Source organism: Podarcis tiliguerta (assembly GCF_965153285.1).
Source record: "Podarcis tiliguerta genome assembly, chromosome: 3".
In the NCBI taxonomy this organism is placed as follows: domain Eukaryota; kingdom Metazoa; phylum Chordata; class Lepidosauria; order Squamata; family Lacertidae; genus Podarcis; species Podarcis tiliguerta.
Genome location: NC_139536.1, coordinates 35,085,362 through 35,106,549, shown reverse-complemented (window position 1 = coordinate 35,106,549; position 21,188 = coordinate 35,085,362). Strand labels below are relative to the sequence as shown.

General features: G+C 43.5%; 1 long non-coding RNA gene across 1 annotated transcript in view; it reads right to left on the bottom strand.

The window, feature by feature from the left end:
* Window positions 1–13,020, bottom strand: part of LOC310674859 — a 36,831-nt gene extending 23,811 nt beyond the window's left edge. The window contains exon 1 of the long non-coding RNA XR_014509806.1: window positions 12,937–13,020. This is a non-coding gene — a long non-coding RNA (uncharacterized lncRNA). The remainder of the gene's footprint in view (window positions 1–12,936) is intronic.
* Window positions 13,021–21,188: the final 8,168 nt, after the last annotated feature.

Sequence of the window (21,188 nt, the reverse complement as noted above, 5' to 3'; positions counted from 1 at the left end):
CTTCAGATTCAACATTTAGTCAATAGATTATACCAAAAAAGAGAGACAACAGTTAAAAGCAGTGTGGACAATGGGACTGTAAAATAAGGGTCCTAAGATAGTCTTTTAATAGTGCAGCAACCATCACCATTAAGACTCAAAACCCTGTAGCAGAAAGGCTATCTATTGCTGCATTTTTAAGCAATTACTTTGGTTTCAAAAGGTTAAGCAATCCTTGTGTGAGGAGAAAATAGACTGACATAGAAACAGAGACCATGTTAACCTGGAGAACTGGGGGGGGGGGATGAGACCCCAAATTTAATCATAGTGATTGCATATGGAGGCTTATGTACTTGTGGTATTACCAGCTAAGGAAATATTTCTTCTTCTTCTTTTTTAATTGGTTTTCCTAGTTTCTCTTCATGGGTAGGGTCTCTGTGCAATTGGGACACTCACACAGCTAGGTATCCCAATTGCATGGAACTCATAGACGTGAGGTAGTGGTTGTGTGTGTGTGTGTTAAAAAGAGACCTTTAAAAAGCTGGTCACAATACCGCCAGCATATAACACCTTGCTTGCAGGATTTCAACTGGTTGCCAAGCTGTTAATAGGCCAGGTTTACGGTTTTTAGTAACAGCGTATAAGGCCCTATGCAGCTCAGGACCAGATTACTTGAGAGAGTGCCTTATCCCTGAAATACCCAATAGATCACCATAGTCTGCAGGAAAGGTTCTCCTGCAAGTTTCAACGATCTCAGAAGCCTGCTCCACAGTAACCAGGAGAGCAGAGCTGTTGTTGTGGCTGCACCTATTCTGTGGAACTGCATCCCTGTTGAGATACTACACATATTCAATTATTTGTAGTTTCCAGAAACAACTGAGGACATTTTTTGTCTCGACAAGCTTTTGCATCTGGGTGAAAAGGTCTCTGCCTTAGGTGTCCATCTTGTATTGTTTTTTAAACCAATATTCAGCCAGTTTTTGTACTGTTTTAAAAACCATTTTAGCTATTCTTATGAGATGTTTTTAAATTGTCATGAGGCATATATGCAAGAGACAATGAATTAAATAATGGTAATAATGGCAAAAAAGTAAAGCAGAGACATCACCTTGCAATGGCAAACCTAGACAGCATCTTAAAAAGTAGAGACATCACCTTGCCAACAAAGGACCGTATAGTAAAAGCTATGGTTTTCCCAGTAGTGATGTGTAGAAGTGAAAGCTGGACCATATAAGAAGGCTGATCGCCAAAGAATTGATGCTTTTGAATTAAGGTGCTGGAGGAGACTCTTGAGAGTCCCATGGACTGCAAGAAGATCAAACCTATCCATTCTGAAGGAAATCAGCCCTGAGTGCTCACTGGAAGGACAGGTCCTGAAGCTGAGGCTCCAATACTTTGACCACCTCATGAGAAGAGAAGACTCCCTGGAAAAGACCCTGATGTTGGGAAAGATGGAGGGCACAAGGAGAAGGGGACGACAGAGGACGAGATGGTTGGATAGTGTTCTCAAAGCTACCCGCTACCAGCGGACACGGAGCAATGGATCCAAACTACAAGAAAGAAGATTCCACCTAAACATTAGGAAGAACTTCCTGACAGTAGGAGCTGTTCGACAGTGGAATTTGCTGCCAAGGAGTGTGGTGGAGTCTCCTTCTTTGGAGGTCTTTAAGCAGAGGCTTGACAACCATATGTCAGGAGTACTCTGATGGTGTTTCCTGCTTGGCAGGGGGTTGGACTCAATGGCCCTTGTGGTCTCTTCCAACTCTATGATTCTATGAGAGCATGAGTTTGACCAAACTGCGGGAGGCAGTGGAAGACAGAAGTGCCTGGCGTGCTTTGGTCCATGGGGACATGAAGAGTTGGACACGACTAAACGACTAAACAACAACAATAATGGCAACAGTATGGCCCTGCTCTGGTCTGAAATCAGATATGTCTTATATATGCATGGATTGGGCTTATGATGGGACAACTGCACCATGTGCAGGTAGAGTTGCTTACAAATTGAAACCAATGAATGAACATGGGCCAATGTTAAAACAAACATATTGAGTTTGGCATTTCATAGTGCTTTATTACTCCCTTTCAGTAAGGCCTGTAAACTTGGTCATTTTTTAATCTGTATAGATGCATGAATCCCCTGAGAAGTTTGCTTGCAAAATGCCACAGGAATGATCGAGAGCAGTGATATATTTTTATTTTCTTGAATTTTTCTTCTTGTTGCTCTCTTAGTGCTGGAATAATTTCTATCAGAGTTGGGGTGAAAACTGAAGTAAAGAAGATGAACGTGCAGTCTTTTCATCCTCTAATTGTAAGACCAGACTTTTTCTTATACTCCCATCCCCCCACATTTCAGGATCATTTCAGTTTTTTATGTTTTCTGGTGTGTATTTGAGTCCTTACAACAAAGAGAAACGGGATAACCCCTGTCTCCTTTTTACAGATGATAACATTACTTAGATTTTAATATTACTGAGCACTGTGACTGCAGAACTGGGAACTGGTAAATAATAAATGTGGCTCCACAACATACAGTCTGTCAGATGTGGTCATACCAATGCAGCAACAAGTCAGTCAAATGCAAGATCTTACGGTAACAAAACCCAATTAAATATTTAACAAAAACCACAAAAGAGAAAGAGATGAGTAAATGAAGAATGTTGACTTGAAAGAGAAGAATGGAAAACAGAATGCTTTTAATGGCTAATACTAAGCTGACAGATTCTGCTTTGATCTCCCTCCCCTTCCTTCTTTCCTGGGCTTCTTTCTTCTTTTTTCCAGGGCTAACCTGATGGTAGCCCTCTTCCATGCCACATGCAAAAGTTGACTGAACTGGACTTCAGCAATCTTGCTTAGGGCAGTGCTCTTCAAGCTTGGGTGCCCACATGTTTTTGGACTACAACTCCCATTATGCTTAGCAAACTTAGCCAATTGTCAGAGAGATGAGAGCTGGGTAGACTGCAACACCTCACCACTTCCCACCATTTGCTGGGAAGTCACTCTAGGGATTTTCAAAGGGATGTGCTAGGGCAAGGATACTTTGCCCTGCTGTGTCCCTGGCAGAGATCAGCAGCAGGCCTTCTGGGGAGGTACTCTGGGGATCGTCAAAGGGACATGACAGGGCTGGTGATACGCAAAAGAATGTGGCAGAGCCAAGCATCTTCATCCTGACATGAGCTTTGGAGGATCACCCCCTTCTTCAAAATATTGCTCCTCAGCCCCCTGTTGGCAACTCAGAATGTTTGCTCTGACGAAGCATCAGAAGTGTGCAATGCTGTATTCTTCTCAACGATCTTCATGGGAACATGGATTATAAGGGATGCAAGCAGATCTTCATTCATATGACAAGACGTCTGTTCCATTTCCACCCTCTGCAGCTTCTTAGCCACCTGCCCTCCCCCATCTTCTCCTAATCCCCCAACCCTCTGAAGCAGATTTTGAGAGTGCACCAAGAGTTGCAGGGAGAGGTGAATCCATTTCACAACTGGTGTCTATTCCTTAGCTGGGCAGTTATCATTGTGGTCCATGCACTGGTAACCTCAATGCTGGATTACTGTAATGTGCTCTATGTGGGGCTGCCCTTGGGCCTGGTTTGGAAGCTCCAGCTGGTGGAGAATGCAGCTGCTCGATTGCTGATGGGGGCATCTGGCCAAGAACATATGATACCGTTGTTGAAACATCTTCACTGGCTACCCATCTGCTACTGAGACAGGTTCAAGGTCCTTACATTAATTTAGAAAGCCCTGAACAATTTAGGTCCAGGGTACCTCGGAGATCACCTGAAACCTAATGTCCCAGCTTGATCACTGAGATCATTTGCAGGAATGTCATTGGTTCCCCCCCCCCCCAACTTAGTGAGGCTCATTTGACAACAATAAATAGAGCCTTGAGTGCCATTGGCTCAATGTTGTGGGTTACTCTGCCGATAGCGATTTAGCAGGCGCCGTCTGTTTAGACTTTTAAATGCTTCCTGAAAACCTTTCTATTCTGCCAGGCTTATGCAGGCAATTAATAATATATCTTTCCACAATGGCTAAGTGATGCCTGTTTTTAATTTTTTGAATGTGTTATTACTGCATGGTTTTATGTATTCTTGCTGTAAACCACGTTGATATATTTTATGAAATAGCAGCCAATAAATATGTTTATAAATAAATAAGCAAACAAATGGATTTCAACCAATATCATCTAGAATGAGCTACAAATAACCAAAATTACCCCAACTCTCACCACATTTCAGTGTTGTTGAACTGAACCAAGAGATAGACTCATGCTAATGGCATAAGAAAGTTCCCTTTGGCACTTGCAGAAATTATCCTTCTTCGATGTGTAAGCGGGTCTTTGTAAATGGTGACAAAGCCATGTGGAGATAGAGGCACCTATGCTATGAAATAATCCTTCCTTTGATATAACCAGTCCCATTGATTCTGGAAATACAAAAGGACATTTCCCTGAAAGATTCCTATTGAGACTTATGTTCTCTTGAGGTGTTTTTAGTGCTTAAAAAATCCTCACTCTTTGAAAGATGTCTTGATATTTTTTTCCTAATCATATTCAAATGGTTCAATACATATAGCACCCTAATTGCTATATTAGGGCCACCTTCTGTGCTGAGATAATTCCTTTGTGAAATGAGCATGTGTAATGGTGGTCAAAGGCTTTTGATCGGGTCATTAGAATGAAGTATTATGTGCCTCCCATGGAAATGAATTTAAGCAAGCACTGATTTTAAGAAAATATGCCTCCCTACAAATAATAAGTCCCTGATGACATGCTTGAAAATAGGATTTAAGCAGCTGGACCTGCAACAAAATTTTGCAGTGTGGAGCAATCCTGTTCCATTAGCCATGCCCTTTCTTGAATGCTGTGCTGAATTCTCCTGTCTCACTCAGTTTGCTCTTATTTCTGCATTCCATAGCAGCTGAGCATGTTTAGTTCTCATTGGACATTAATGTGGTTATGCAGTGGACAGATTGGGGGCAGAGCCAGCAGAGCACATGATGGCAAACATCTTCAGTGGCTACCCATCTGCTACTGAGACAGGTTCAAGGTCCTTACATTAACTTACAAAGCCCTGAACAACTTAGGTCCAGGGTACCTCAGGGATCACCTGAAACCTAATGTCCCAGCTTGACCACTGAGATCATTTGAAGGAATGTCATTAGTTTCCCCCCAACTTGGTGAGGCCCATTTGACAACAATAAATAGAGCCTTGAGTGCCATTGGCTCAATGTTGTGGATTACTCTGCTGATAGCGATTCAGCAGGCCCGTTTGTATTCTTTCTATTCTGCCAGGCTTATGCAGGCAATTAATAATACAAGGCCAGCTCCTTTCACACGATGCTAAAAAACCCACTCTCAAATAGGCTTGAGGGCAGGGCTTGAGTCCTCCCCCCCCCCATCCAGCTGACACTCTCCCAGTAAGATGCTGATCAGGTCAGAATGTAGCCTCTCCCAAAGAGAGAGATGCAAAGGTGGACACCCTGCCATTTAGTGGGCTGTGGTTGTTTTGTATTGGGGCACTCAACTAAGTCATATCATCACCATCATCATCATTAGAGCTTTGCACTGCAATCAAGCTTTATTTGAAGCTTTCAAATTTGCCCCCAAGCACAGTGTTCAAGCCACATAAACAGCCACGTACCAAATTTGATTGAATTTTTTTGGATTATTTTGATTGTTGTTAGCCGCCCTGAGCCCAGCTTTGGCTGGGGAGGGCGGGGAATAAATAAAATTTATTACTATTATAAAGGAAACGGAGGGTTGATTTTCCTTCCAGCTCCTTGTCAAAGCTACCAGGAACCACTTCAAGGAGAAACCACTTGGGGGTAGACTTCTAACATACTAGTCCTATGGAAGCTGGTAGTGGGTGAGATTGTTTGGAAGAGAAACTGGCAATTCCTAAGCCATGCCAGGTGTGTGGGAACATGGCTCTGTGGTGGATGGTGTTTCTGGTAATGGTGGTGAGGATTAACTATTCTAGTTGCAGGACTGGCATAGCTTTTCAGTCAGTTTGAGGGGCTGCATTGAGGGGAAAGGGATGCCTTTGGTTCAAAGCTGCTTTCAGCCCTGCTGCTGCTGTACTGAAGAAGCTCTCAACTGTGGACCACAGAGAAGGAATTCCATGGCATCCCCTCAGCCACCACGAAGAGGGTTGCTCCCTTAATCTTAAGGGGAAAGTACAGGAAACTACATTTCTAGAGTTTATTCCCAATGGAGATTCGATTATAGCCAGCCACCCTGCAAATCTTCTGAATTCTAAAATTGTTGTTGTTGTTTAGTCGTTTAGTCGTGTCCGACTCTTCGTGACCCCATGGACCAGAACACGCCAGGCACTTCTGTCCTCCACTGCCTCCTGCAGTTTGGTCAAACTCATGCTGGTAGTTTTGAGAACACTATCCAACCATCTCATCCTCTGTTGTCCCCTTCTCCTTGTGCCCTCCATCTTTCCCAACATCAGGGTCTTTTCCAGGGAGTCTTCTCTTCTCATGAGGTGGCCAAAGTATTGGAGCCTCAGCTTCACAATCTGTCCTTCCAGTGAGCACTCAGGGCTGATTTCCTTAAGAATGGATAGGTTTGATCTTCTTGCAGTCCATGGAACTCTCAAGAGTCTCCTCCAGCATATTATAGTATATTTGAATACTATAAAATCATATGATATACATTTCAGGTTCTTATGTTGCCGAATAAGAAAATATTATATCTTTTTTAAAAAAAAGTGTGGCGGGAAGGGGCCTATATTTGCATTTCATAGATTTTATACCCTTTCTGTCTAACAGAGCCTTTCAGTGAAGTGGCAGCTTGCCATTTAAGAGTAACATTGTCATTTCCCATGTAAGAGAAACTTTGCCCTTCATTCTTGTATCTTTGACAGCCACCTTTATCAAGGTTTTGAAAATAGGCACATTATTTTAAATTGGTTGATTAATGGATTAAAACCCAAGTAAAAACTAAGCATCTTTAATTGGTTCTCGCTCAGACACGGCGATTATTACTTTACATGTTCCGCAGCTAAAAATATGATCTGGGCTGCAGCCTTGACTCAAATTAAGCCCTCTGCTCTGAAAATTATTATAAAGATGAAGATATAATTGCATTTTAATCATTAGTGATGCAGTTGTACACACATATGCGCATGCTTATAGTACTAATCATGTCAGCATGTTGCACGGTTATGCAGGAAGGTATTTGGAACCATATATCACAATCACATTAGCATTAGCCACAAGTCATTGCACTCCTGAAACTGGATCAGGCTTGGAGCATGATGAAGCAAAATGAACTCTATACCAGAATGCTGACTTGGTGGAGAGTATCTGCTCTTGTAGGGACGCGGGTGGCGCTGTGGGTAAAACCTCAGCGCCTAGGACTTGCCGATCGCATGGTCGGCGGTTCGAATCCCCGTGGCGGGGTGCGCTCCCGTCGTTCGGTCCCAGCGCCTGCCAACCTAGCAGTTCGAAAGCACCCCGGGTGCAAGTAGATAAATAGGGACCGCTTACCAGCGGGAAGGTAAATGGCGGTCCGTGTGCTGCGCTGGCTCGCCAGATGCAGCTTGTCACGCTGGCCACGTGACCCGGAAGTGTCTGCGGACAGCGCTGGCTCCTGGCCTATAGAGTGAGATGAGCGCACAACCCTAGAGTCTGGCAAGACTGGCCCGCACGGGCAGGGGTACCTTTACCTTTACCTATCTGCTCTTGTCCTGGTCGCTTCCTTTGCTCCCAGCAGCACAGACTGAGGACAGGTGGTCTGCCTGCTATCTCTTAAATGGGCAACCACAGAGTCTAGGAAACCACTCATTCAACCACTGTGGATGCTGCTTTAATTATATTGTATTACTGGGCCAGGTTCAGGGTTCTTGGGTTAACACAGAATACTGTACCCTAAAAAACAACAACCTGGGTCCAGGAGTGCCTGAACCCTTATATCTCAGCTCAATCACTGAAATAATTTGGAAGAAGACTGTCAGTTCTCCCCCATGTTACCAAGACCCAGCTGGTCTCAGCTAGAAGTCAGGAATTTATTGTCACTAGTCCCATGCTGTAGAAACCACTTTCAGCAGAGATTCAGCTGACATCCTTGCTTTTGATTTTTGGGCATCTCTTAAATCTTTTATTAATGCAGATGGGCCTTTACAGATGTTTAATTTTAATTTTTGATCAGCCATTTACCTTAAAAGAGTATTTGTATTTTTTTAAAAAATGTGTTTTATATTTTGCTTTTTTGCATTATCCCCATATTTTGTGATACAGGAGCACAGAAATAAATAAATAAACATCATATAGCTGAATAGCATCACATATTCCTTATTGCAGCAGTAGCTTGTGTTTGTTTGGATTGATGGGGTGAAGACAGACAGACCAGATTGGTAGGAGCCAGAGTCCGTGATGGGTAGGGCTAACTCAGAATAGTTTCCCCCCTCATCTTCTTTCCTCCTGGTATCCAAAGACATCCCATGGCAATGCCTGGCTATTTTGCACCCTAGCTAAAGCTAATTACCCCCCCCCAAGTTGCTAACTTCAATTTTCAAAAACAGATGTCTTGTAGAAAAAAAATGAAAAGCACAAAACTTAAAACTTCTGAATTTATTTTAAATTGCAAGAATAAGTAACACAACAATATCTGATTATTTTTCTCAAATACAAATGAAAATGTTTTAGCACACGCATCATTTCCAATTACCTTTTGAATTGTGATGTTAACATTTAAGTCTCTTAAAAGTTTCACTTTCAGGCACATCAAAATCTCACTTTGCACTTTCTTTTATATTTGAGAAAGATAATCAGAGATTATCACAAGACTGTGCTTTGTGGGGCAGTGCCCCATCCATCTTCTGTCATCATCATCATCATCATCATCATCATCATAATGGACCAGCCTCCACTGCCACATTGGTAAATCAGAAATACCACCTTCTACATCAGCATGTGTGCAGGGGTAATACGAGTGCTACCTGAATTTAATGTGTGAAAAGAGGACCACATAAAAAGCCATCATAGCAAACCCTCCAACACGTCACCATGGAAAACCATGGTCACCATGTCACCATGGAAAGGTTGATATGCTGGGTCTCAAACCTTTGATGAGACTTTGAAGATCTATGGCCAGTCAGAATAGGCAATGTAGGGTAGACTGGAGTGGAGAACCTCCGCACCAGTGGACAAATGTGGTCCTCATATTTTCTCTACTTGGCCATTGAGACACTCCCAGGTTCCACCCATTTCTGGCCCTGCTCAGCATTCTCCTTGAGTGCTTTTGTGTGGCTGGAATCTTTCATTGAAGTGTCCTGCTGGCCTGGGTGGAGGGCAGGGGTGGAGCAAGGTGGGTGCGTGGGTGTGGGCTGCCCCGGGTGAAATCCCTGAGGGGGGGTGACATTTGGCGCACTGCTGCCTACGACTCCTGCCTACCCCAAGCCGTTGGGGGGAAGGGGGGTAGTTGACCTGGGTGGAGGTGTGTGTGTATCTAGAAACCGCTTGATTTTGTATGGGTAGAATGTAGCCTTCTGTCCAGAGGTCAGAGTCACATGCAAAGCTCTAACTATTTTTGCCTCTGGCATGCAACCTCTGGAATGCTCCACATTCCACTTGGACTGAAAAAAGGTCCCCCTCTCCTTGTGGGGTAGATTAACCCATAGTTTGACAACATTTAAAGGGCCTGTGCATGCTCATGTATGTTCCCAGTCTTAAAACTGTGTGCCTGGGAAATTTGGGGTGTGTGTGTGTGGTAGTGTATATTTTGGGAGACATATGAAATCCCTTGAAATGTATGGCAATAAATGTCTGCTCAAGACAACATTTTCCTGTCTCTACTGACTGATTTTCCTTGAAAATGACTAACTAGCCCTATGCTTCCTGCTACATTTCAGTGGAACACAATCCACCTGAGAGAGCTAGACAATGCACTTCATAACTATTTTGTACTGGCACTTTCATTAAAAGGATCAAAGGTGAATTAGCATGCAGAATTAGCTACCTTCTGATCCCTTGAGGTTCTGCCTCCACCGGGATTAGTCAGACAATAGATGTGTGGTATGTTTTACTTATGAATGTGTTGATGAAATTCAACCTTATAAATATCAAGCTGGAAATTCACTAGAGATGCCATGAAGAAATTCTAGGGATGTAGAACCCTGAAATATGTGTTTTGCTTTATAATTGGAGGTGGAAACGATACCCTGACAATTCCGTTTCTTTATTCTTCCATGGGTTTGCTCTGCCCTGAGTCTCTCCTGAATTCTGATTTAGCTAGGAGAATCCCTAAATTAATTTAGAAATTGGAGCATGCAGAGTTTGCCACTGCTGCAGTTCATTGCAAATGTGACAGCTGGTGCGGTGCAGTGGGTATAGCTTTGGAGATGAATGTGGGAAATCAGGGTTCAAGTTGTTGCTCTGCCATGATGCTCACTGGGTTACATTATTAGGTTATTCTTTCTCTCTCCGTCTAATCTCACAGGCAGAGGTAGCTGGAATGATGGGTTAGTGACAGTGACAGGTTTATAGAGTCAGTGTGGGGCTGGTCCCCTGAGGGGGGCGGGGCTGCCCAGGAACATTAGCAAAGTAAAGGTAAAAAAGAGAGTAAAGGACCCCTGGATGGTTACGTCCAGTCAAAGGCAACTATGGGGTTGTGGTGATCCTCTTGTTTTCAGGCCGAGGGAGCCGGCGTTTGTCCACAGACAGCTTTCTGGGTCATGTGGCCAGAATGACTAAATCACTTCTGGTGCAACGGAACACCGTGACAGAAACCAGAGCGTGTGGAAATGCCATTTACCTTCCCACAGAAGCGGTACCTATTTATCTGCTTGCACTGGCATGTTTTCGAACTGCTAGGTTGGCAGGAGCTGGGACAGAGGAACGGGAGCTCACTCTGCCACTGGGATATGAACCACCAACCTTCTGATCAGCAAGCCTAAGAGGCTCAGTGGTTTAGACCACAGGCCACCCGCGTAGCTAAGTAGCTCGGACCTTGCTGCCACCCTGCTCCCTCCTGGTAGGCTGCAGCAAAGCCACTGTCAGGAGGGTGGTGGTGCAGCACAACCCCCACCACACAAGCTGCTCCTCTTCACAGGGAGGACAAAATTCTCTGTGTATGTGTGTGTTTGAAGAACCCTGGAGGAAAACTAGGATATAAATGTAACAATAAATAAAACTAAGGTGACCCCACTCATTGATATTTGAAGGGCTGTAAGATAGGGTGGTGCTGTGGGTTAAACCACAGAGCCTAGGACTTGCCGATCAGAAGGTCGGCGGTTCGAATCCCTGCGACGGAGTGAGCTCCCATTGCTCGGTCCCTGCTCCTGCCAACCTAGCAGTTCGAAAGCACGTCAAAGTGCAAGTAGATAAATAGGTACCGCTCTGGTGGGAAGGGAAGGTAAACGGTGTTTCCGTGTACTGCTCTGGTTTGCCAAAAGCGGCTTAGTCATGCTGGCCACATGACCCTGAAGCTGTATGCTGGCTCCCTCGGCCAATAAAGCAAGATGAGCGCCGCAAGCCCAGAGTCGGCCACGACTGGACCTAATGATCAGGGATCCCTTTACCTTTAATGCAGAAGATGGAACAGATTTGCTCTGTTGGTCCAGAGGCCAGGACTATAAGTAATGATAACAGGGAAGTGGGCTCTTTCACTGGTGGCAGCAGTGCTGTGGAATGCCCCCATCAGTATTGGCATTCCACCAGCTCTTGAAGACTGTCTAGACAAGCATTCCCCTGAAATGAACTTTCTGATCTAATTGTTTTTATTGCTCTTTTAACTGTTTTAATTATGCTTTTTAAGAAATTTGGCTTTATTATGTATTTTAATTATAGATGTTTTGTTACTGACTGTATACTTGTGAATTGCTTAGAAGCCATTTTGGCATATGCATATATGTTCAAAAGAATACCTGCATGTGTATGTTTGTGTGTGTGTGTGTTGATAATATTATTATTATAATGATGATGATGGATAGAAATGACAAGGACACATTAAGCATTAGGAAAAACCTTCTAGTGGTAAGAGCTCTTTGAACAGAGTGCCCTGGGAGGTGGAAGGCTCAACTTCACTGATGTTATTTAAACAGAGACTTGATAGCCATCTGTCAGGGATGGTCTTGCACTAAACAGGGGGTTGGATGAGATTACCTCCAAGATCTCTTCCAACTCTAAAGCTCCATGATTTTATGACTCCATTTGCAAACAGCTTCCTAAGCCCCCAAAGGCCACAAGCCTCTCACAATCTCTTTCTTGTGTTGCAGCCTTGAGTGTGCCTTTTGCATTATGCAACAGGGAAATATGTTGCCTTCTGTTTTGACAATTTGATTACACTCATGTTTAATGCTCCGATGCAATCTAGAGTCCTGTTGCAGCTCCGTTAAACTGCCATGATGCAAAGAAAAGAGGAGTGAATGGGCAGGCAATATCTGGAAAAGTCATGGAGCCCCGTTCTTCTCAGTGAATTAAGAGATAGGCTTCACTTAGGTGGTGATGACTCTTACAATCTTTCACCTTTGGGGAGGGGCAAGGATGCAGTTAACTATGCATTATGATTCACACATCACTTGCTGTGCTCATAGACTCCAATCTGTTTATTTGTAAAGTGGGTTATACAGCTTGTAGACATACTAGGGGCCCAACAGAAAGGGGGAGGGAAGGAGGAGGAAGAGGAGGAGGAGGAGGAGGAGGAGGAGAGGGCCTCCTTATGCTAGCAGAAACATTTTGTCTTCCCACTCCCTTCCCACAAGCCCCTAAAACATCCTCAAGCTGTGGCTGACCAGTCATGTGCTGTGATTCCCAGCAAGTGGTATTTAAAGCCACAATGCCTCTGAAAGTGGGGGCAGAACATAACCACCATTGCCAGGAGTCACAGAGGAGGCACAAGGGCTTTCCTGGTGCTCCTAGCTGAAAATCATTATAAGTGGCTGCGTGGTGTCTATTCTTGATTTGAACTTCATTTTTTTATAGCTGGTTTCTTAGAATACCTGCTTACATAATGCCTCAGCAGGATGATCTCCAGGGTCCAAAGTATCTGGCTGACCAGGAAGCTGTCCACAGAGCCCTGAGGAGCTCCAGAGGATGTTTCTCTCTCTCTCTCCCCATCAGAGGATTCTTTTAAAAAATTAATTAAATTAGAACAATGGTGGTGTGGAAAGTCCATTGACCATGCTGATAGGATTTGGAGTCCAACAACAGCTCTAGGGTCACAGCTTTGTCCCCCACCCCCTGTGCTTAGGAGTTGCATTGGTATGAACGGTGTGATTAGCAATCACCAGGGCTTTCTATTATTATTATTATTATTATTATTATTATTATTATTATTATTATTATTATTTTAACAATTTATATACTGCTTAACTACAATTGCCTCTAAGCAGTATTCAAAAAGGACAATGCAGAAAAGAAATGATGAAATCAGATTTTGATTAAAATGCCTGCTGATGGTTTTTAAAAAGTCTTTAGTAGGTAGCTGAAGTTCATCCAGGAGGCAGCCTGTCTGACCTCAACTGGAAGGGAGTTCCATAAAACTGGGCCCACAATAATGAATGTCCAGCTTCTGAGAGATGTGAGCTGTGTATCTGAGGCATGGGGGACCATGAACAGTGACTCCCCCAAATATCTCAGTGATCAGGCAGAGATATAAGGGATCAGGCAGTCCTTGAGGTATCCTGGACCCAAGTTGCTCAGGGCCTTGTAAATTAGTACAATAACTCAAACTGGGAAAATCAAATAAACTAATCATGTCATTTGCTAGGTCTCAAAGCAGTTCTCTGTCAGGAATGGCTTCCAATTGCAAAATTGTCCATACCATTAGCTCATGGAGGAGGGAAGGAGTAGAATGGCTGGGTGTTAAGAGGCCTCGAGTATTTCTAGCAGCAGAATATAAAACAAAGCATGAGCAACAGAAAGTTCCATATTAAATGTCACTGCATACGTTGTTCTCCCCAGTTGGCTGTCAAGGAGAATAAAGCATGTGGAAGATTGCGCTCTGTGCGAAGGCTACACAGCTTGACTTGGCTAATAAAGGTTGATTGTATGGGATTAGGAGCAATACAAAACATATTTTAATGAATAATATTTTCAAATAACTCAAGACAGAACCATTACCGGGTTTATCTATTTGCATCAGCAATCTGCTGTGTTTGTAAAACCTGCTTACGCCTTTTGGATTTAAATTATTTTTATGCGAGGGACCCATCGAGTAGCTTTATACAGTGCAGTTTCAATTGTGTTTCCTAGAGTCTTAGTGCCATATAGGGCTGATTTATCATGGTTTCATGGATCCTTCTTGTCAAGACACCAATGCTTAAACTGGGAACTGGAGCATTGAAAGCATGTGGAGGAAATGCAGACCACCTAAGGTACCAGCCAGTTTAGATTTACCTGATGGTTTCTCACTAACCCACACTGCTGTTACTCCTCCTTCTCCAATATCTATATGATTTATTCAGTGCCATCAATGCAGGTGGTGCCAAAGGACAGGATCCTCCATCCGAGAAGTTGCTATTACAATGCAATTTATCCAACCATAGCATCTTTTTATTTTTCCAAGTATTCAAGTAGCTGGGGCCCAGAAAGGGTTATATGAATGGGGCCCAGAAGTTTGAGAAATGGCAATATGGATGCTGCAGAGCAGCTGGACTGTTCTTTGGAGGCAGTCCAGTTTGAGCTCCCTGAGAGCTTTGACTGTGTTGCAGCCCGCTCTCAGACATTCCCTTGGCAACCGGCATTCCAAGGGGTGGGGGAGTCTCCTCTGACCACTGTTCAGCCTGCGTCAGATCTAATCCTCTCTGTTCTGCAGCCGGCTGTAAAGTTCCACTAGGAGCTGGCTCATTCCTGACAGAGACCAGTTAGTGATGTGGTTGAGTTGACAGGAGAGTCAACAGTGTACAAAAGTAGGAAAAGGGGATCCCAGAGAAGCTGGAAGTTCTGTTTCCATTGCTGGAGTCATAATGCCTCTGAATACCAGCTGTTGAGAATTACAGTTGAGGAGCACACTTGCATTTGTGTCATGCTTGCAGGTGGCACTGTGGTCTAAACCACTCAGACTATTGGGCTTGCTGATCAGAAGGTTGGTGGCTCAAATCCCCACAACAGGCTGAGCTCCCATTGCTCTGTCCCAGCTCCTGCCAACCTAGCAGTTCAAAAGCACGCCAGTGCAAGTAGATAAATAGGTACCGTTGCGGTGGGAAGGTAAACAGCGTTTCCGTGCGATCTAGTTTCCATCACAGTGTTCCGTTGTGCCAGAAGCAGTTTAGTCATGCTGGCCACATGACCCGGAAAGTTGTCTGGGGGCAACTGCTGGCCCCCTCAGCCTGAAAGCGGATGAGCGCCACAAACCCCTAGTCACCTTTGACTGCACTTAACCGTCCAGGGGTCCTTTACCATGCTTGCAGGCTTCCCATAGCCATCATGTCAACCACTGTGAGAAAAGGGTGCTGGACAAGATGTGTTTCTGCAGAGCTTTTATGCATTTATCTTCATACACTGGTCAATTGTCCTAGATCCACACAGGATGAGCTTGGCTTCCTCTTTGCTATCTTCAGATGCAGTGAGAATTTCATGTGGAGAAGGTTTTGCAAACATTTCCTGAATAGAAGCTAGTTAACATTTGAGATTTCTTCAGGTGGTGGGTCATCACCAAACAAGAACAGGTTAAGAAGTCATTGTGCTTCATCTGAAAGTGAAGCAGCAGCTTTTCAAGAGAACAGAATGCAAAGAACCTTTGCCTAGCATTGAAGGGTGGGCTTATTTTATTTTATTTTTGCTTCCCTGGAACATGCAGGCTCTCAATCCGTCCAGAGCCTGGGGGTAATAATACAAGGCTTTTGCATGCAAATATATCAATTTATTTCTACAATAGAAAACCACTGAAGGCTGGAAGAGAAGCTACCGTGACGCAGATAATTATATTGTCTTTCCTATCAAAACCTTCTGCCCTTCTTCTGATTCAGGAGAGGAAGAATAAGAATGAGACTTTCAAATCTCAAAGCTGCACGTGGTTAGAGGCATCAACCTTCACACTTGCACTGACTCGTCTGTTCTTGGCTGATTCCTGCCTTCTCAACACCCACTTGGCTGCAATTTCCCTGCTTCTGTGGTTCCCCCTGTTTCATTGTAATGTGTCGACCTAAATCACTTTTGCTGGCAGAGCTGGTGCTGGAGGAGGAGTTTTTCCTTTTGAGTTTTAGCAAGGCTTTCATTTCCACCACCTTCACTTTAAATGCATGGAGATGGTTCAGAATCAGTTGATTTTGGAATGGGTAGTAGTGCATTGGCTTTAATGCTTTTTACACTGTGTCTTGGGCACCTCTTTCTTAGCACATCCACTGTAGGGAAGGAAATACCAGTCATTGAACATTAGCAGAGTTCAGAGTTCCCCCCTCAGTATACTGGTTTCTGATAGTGATCTCTCTACTGTTGGACAGGTGTTCATGGGAGAAGGTGGTCCTTTAGATAACCTGGTCACAGATTGTTATACAGGCTCTTCATCCACACATAGAACATTTGCCTATTTGGCTCAGTTTTGACTGCACCAACCTTTAGCAACCTGGTGCCTTTCATATGTTTTTCCTCGTTAAAACTCACTTGTATTAGGGGTGGATGGATGCAGACCTCTTAAAGAGATGGGCTATGTTTTTGTCACAGAGTTGTTGTGAGGATAAAATGGAGAGCCATGTATGGCACCTTGGAGGACAGAGCGGAATATAATTCATAGAGTCATAGGGTTGGAAGGAACCGCGAGATTCATCTAGTCCAATCACCTGCAATGCAGGGATATTCAGCTAAGGATGAACCTGCAATCTTGACATTATCAGCACCACGCTCTAACTCACTGAGCTATCAACACTTATGCTTAGTGCTCTGTAAAAACAAACAAACATACAAAACAACAACAACACAAAACACTCACTGAGCTATCTGTATCGAACTAGGTACTTATTTGGGCATTTTCACCCTGCTCTTCAGCTGAAACAAGCTCCAGCAATGGCTTGCAAAATTTGGTAGATGAATAAATCCCCGGGATTATTTGTTTAGTTTTTATTTTTATACCCCCTTCATCATGACAGTCACAGGGGAGTGTACAACAAATGAAACACTGCAAAATATAATTAAGTCATTAAAAGCAATCCACATAAGATAGCCACATAACTAATACATCGGTTGTGCCATACTTAGAACTGCCTTCATTTATCACATGTCTTCACTCTAAATGCCTGAAGAAAGAGGGGTGCATCCCTTCACCTGTATGGTGTGGATGTGAGCAAGGATCACAACCCAGGAAGCAGCATGAGTTGTACTGAGGGACTACCAGCACTGGGAAACTACTTAAACCTGCAGATAAGATCTTCTAGGTGAAGTTTGATTCTTTTCTACCCACGCTGCCCCACACTGCTGCTCCGCATAGTTGAGGATTCTTTTAAAAGAATGATCCTCTGAACATACTCACTTGTATTAAAAGTGGATGGATGCATCCATATCAATTCTGAATGTTTTCATTCATAAATCTGTTCCATCCCTTTTCCAAATTCATCTGTGGCATTCCTCTCAAATGGAAAAAAGGCAAGTGTTCATTTTCAAATACACATTCGTCACAAAATATGTATTTAAACATATATTGTGTATACGAATGGTTTGTAAATAAGTTTTCTTACAGAAAACAGAACAACTAACAATATACTCTTCCAGCAACACCCCACTCACCACTTACCCAAACATAAACCTATCCCTGTTTTAAAATGTAATTTTATCTCAAGGTACACATATCAAAATGTTTCTTTAATCCTAAAATGCATTTTGAAGATTTTTTTACACTTGTTGGAGCAAGAATTATTTTGCAGAATTTGATGAAAGACAAAACACCAAGGATTGTTCTATTCTAATATATGCATTGGTCCAGGAGGTATGAATTAGAGCTTTTAAAATGCAGACTGAATGAAATTATCCATTTCTGGCTTGGAGAAAAAAATTGCTCCTCTATCAATGAATTCATAAACAGAAGCTAATTTTAACTTAGTAATGACCAACTTATGCTAATATTATGTAAATGCAGCAGGACACTCTCCTCTTAGGAAGAGGCAATCAGTCTCAAGTATCTCAAGGGTTGTGTGTCCCTGGTCTCAAAGACTTTTAAAGCATTAAGGAGTAACATTTATTCAACTCCCTTTGGACTGTTTCTATCTGTCTCACTGTGCCTTTTGCTTATGGGTGAAAATATCATAGACTCACAGGTTGGAAGGGACATTGAGGGTCATTCTCTGCAATGTAGGAATCTTAACATTCAGTCCCCCATCCAATTTGAAACCATACTGTGTTAGGATTCATTCCCCGTGTTGCAGTCATGGGATTGATTTTATCAAATGACGGTGTATATTTTCATTCCACATTGTGGGAAACGACGGAGACTGGATGTTTGTATTACTGTGTTTCTGTGATGTAGGAGTTTTGTCCTTTGCTTTTTTTCTTTGCTGTCTGATGCTGAAGAGAAAAGAGCTGAGTTACGATGCTCTGAGTATGTATATGTAAATAAATGTAGTATAGCCGAATGCTGCGCTACTGAGGCTGTACACAGACTGCCTATACTCTGCTGATCCTGAAGTGCACCGATGCCTCTGAGGTATCAATCGCTGTGATGTTCAGGCCGGAGAAAGATTTTTAATCTCCCGAACGACCAACCAGGAAGGAGAGAACATGCCAGTCGGTCATGTGTCTCTGCCGGACTCCTACTCATGTGTAGGACCTCCTGACATACTGGACCCTGCTTAAGCTTTGTAAATGTGCTAACGGTTGTATTGCTGCACCACTACATGAAGGGAAAGCCAGTTAATGCTCTGCAACAAGGGCAAAACCCTGCATTTGTTTAGATTTCATGTCTTCTTCTTAGAAGCCTCTTGATGGAAAAGCAAGAAAAGTGGCATCCAGCTCAGAACCTTCAGGCATAACTCATGAAATAAAATGTTGGATTTCTTGAAATGTTTAAAGGTCATAGGCACACATTATATCTATATATAATAGCTGGCTTCCATTTATTCCATATCACACTGAACCCTCCAGCACACCATGCTTCCTTTGAGCTTTAGGGTACCTTACACACATCAGAAGACCCAATAGATAGGGAGCAATGCCTTCTACCAAAGCACAGTCATTGCAGGCCCACAGACAGGGTGTCAGGGTCTTGTTAAGTCTGGCTAACGTCCCTGGAAGGAAGCTAGTCATGGAAACACAGGCTCTTAGATACAAGTTAGCCTTGCGTCCTTTGGCTATGCAGAATCTTCAGGCTAAATTTGGCCCATCAAAGTGTTGGGGATTTTGCTAATGCCATAGATATGTTGATTCACCTAGGAGCACAGGAAGCTGCTTTTCTACTGAGTAACTTCATCGGTCCACAAATCTAAGTATTTTCTACAATGATCGCTCCCCGCATAAAACGGGGGGGGGGCACCCTTTGCGTGGACACGCGCAGCCCCTGGATCTGGAGCGGCTCCCTCAGCACAGGCTTGGCTTTGCCTTCCCTCAGGTGGGATACCTGGAGGTCTCTGCCTACTTCAGTCAGTTGTCCAATCCTGCGTGGGGGAAGCGTTGCCAAGGAGACCAGGCCAGGTAGGGGAGGGACTACCTGCCCACACAATAGAGGGAGGATCTTACCTGGGAATCCTCACTTGGTCCTGAGCTTCTCCCACCCTACCCACCCTCAGTTAAGTCTTATTTTGCAGGTTAACTTTTCTTCACAGGTATGCGGGTGCTGCTACGTCAAGGTCGCTGTTAAAGGGCCAGAAAGGAATTCCCCTGCATTGGCAGGTTTTGCCTTTCCTGTAGCAAAATGACACAACTTTGGCGGTATCAGGCCTTGGGCGGAATCCTTTAGTCTATCTTCCTCTTTACCTGAAGATGCTGGGGATTGAACCTTTGACCTTCTGCCTTTAAGTCAAACGCTCTGCCACTGTTCCCATTTCTCCACTTGCATGAGAAATTTCTAGTTTTACAAAAAACACCACGCAAATAGGGCTTAAGGTCTCTAATACGTCCCTTAATTACATCGGTGAAACAAGCAGATTGTCAAAGAGAAGAAATCCCACGCAATTGTGTCCAAAATCCCTTGCTGGCTTTCTACCTATGGAACCAGCTTTTCCTTCTCTTGGTATTAGAAACCATCTAATTCAATTTGTTTAAAAGACACCACTTTAGTTACTTCTAGCATGTATTAATTTTGCCATTAAGCCTTAATCCTTCTTTAACTACATTTAGTGCAACATTTCATTAATCCATTAGCATGCTCCAAACCCAATTTCTCTTGCAACACACTGAGCCCGCTCTCCCTTGCATATCCCATATTCCTGCGGTGTGGTTGCCTCCCTGTGTTTGTAAAGGAGCCAAGAGGCCAGCATGTTTGATTGCACACTTTACATTCAAACACAAACAAACTCCCCCTGAGTCCCTTCGAAGGTCTTCTCCATGTGGAGCACTCCTTCTGTTGAAGTCTGCCTTGGAGATGGAATTATTCCAAATTCATCTTTAAAAACAAAAAAACAAAAACAACATGCACACAAAAACAACAAAAAAACGACAGCAGCTAGGTCATTTTAGCAGGGGGAAAAATTGGTTCTGCTCCGCTTAATTACTTGAAATCAAGAACCATGTGCTTCCTGCCACAATTAATTAGTCTGCTGGCTGTTTCCATAGCTTGAATTCTAATTATGTGGAGTGACATTCCTGCCATGAAACATTAGTATCCAAACTAAGAGATAGGCTCATATTGTCATGGCCCCTGACTGCTGGAACAGCTGGGGCAGATTGCAAAAATGGAGGCAGAGAAACCCTCCTGCTCTGAATTTCTTAGAATGTATTGACACTGGTGCCTTAGTATTCACCGATGACTTTTTCATGTGCATTTCACTTAACAGCATCTTCATCAAGGCATGCATAATTTGCAATCCACCCTATTCAACACAGCCCACCAGCCCCTATGACAGCCTTACAGAGACCCAATAAATCCCTGCCCCCAGTACTTGCCATGGACTATAAAACAGGAAGAATGTCAAGCACTTGCTATAATGCACCAGTAATGGGCTTCATTCCCCTCCATGGTTTACAATTTGGGACATTTGATCTACATATTATTCAGTCAAGGGATTGGTACTGACTTATTGTGCTACAAACTGCCTGAGGCTGGTTAACCTGAAAGTTAGGGATGGGCTGATCAGATACTCCCATCCCAGTTTGGTTATGTTTGTACTCAGTTATATG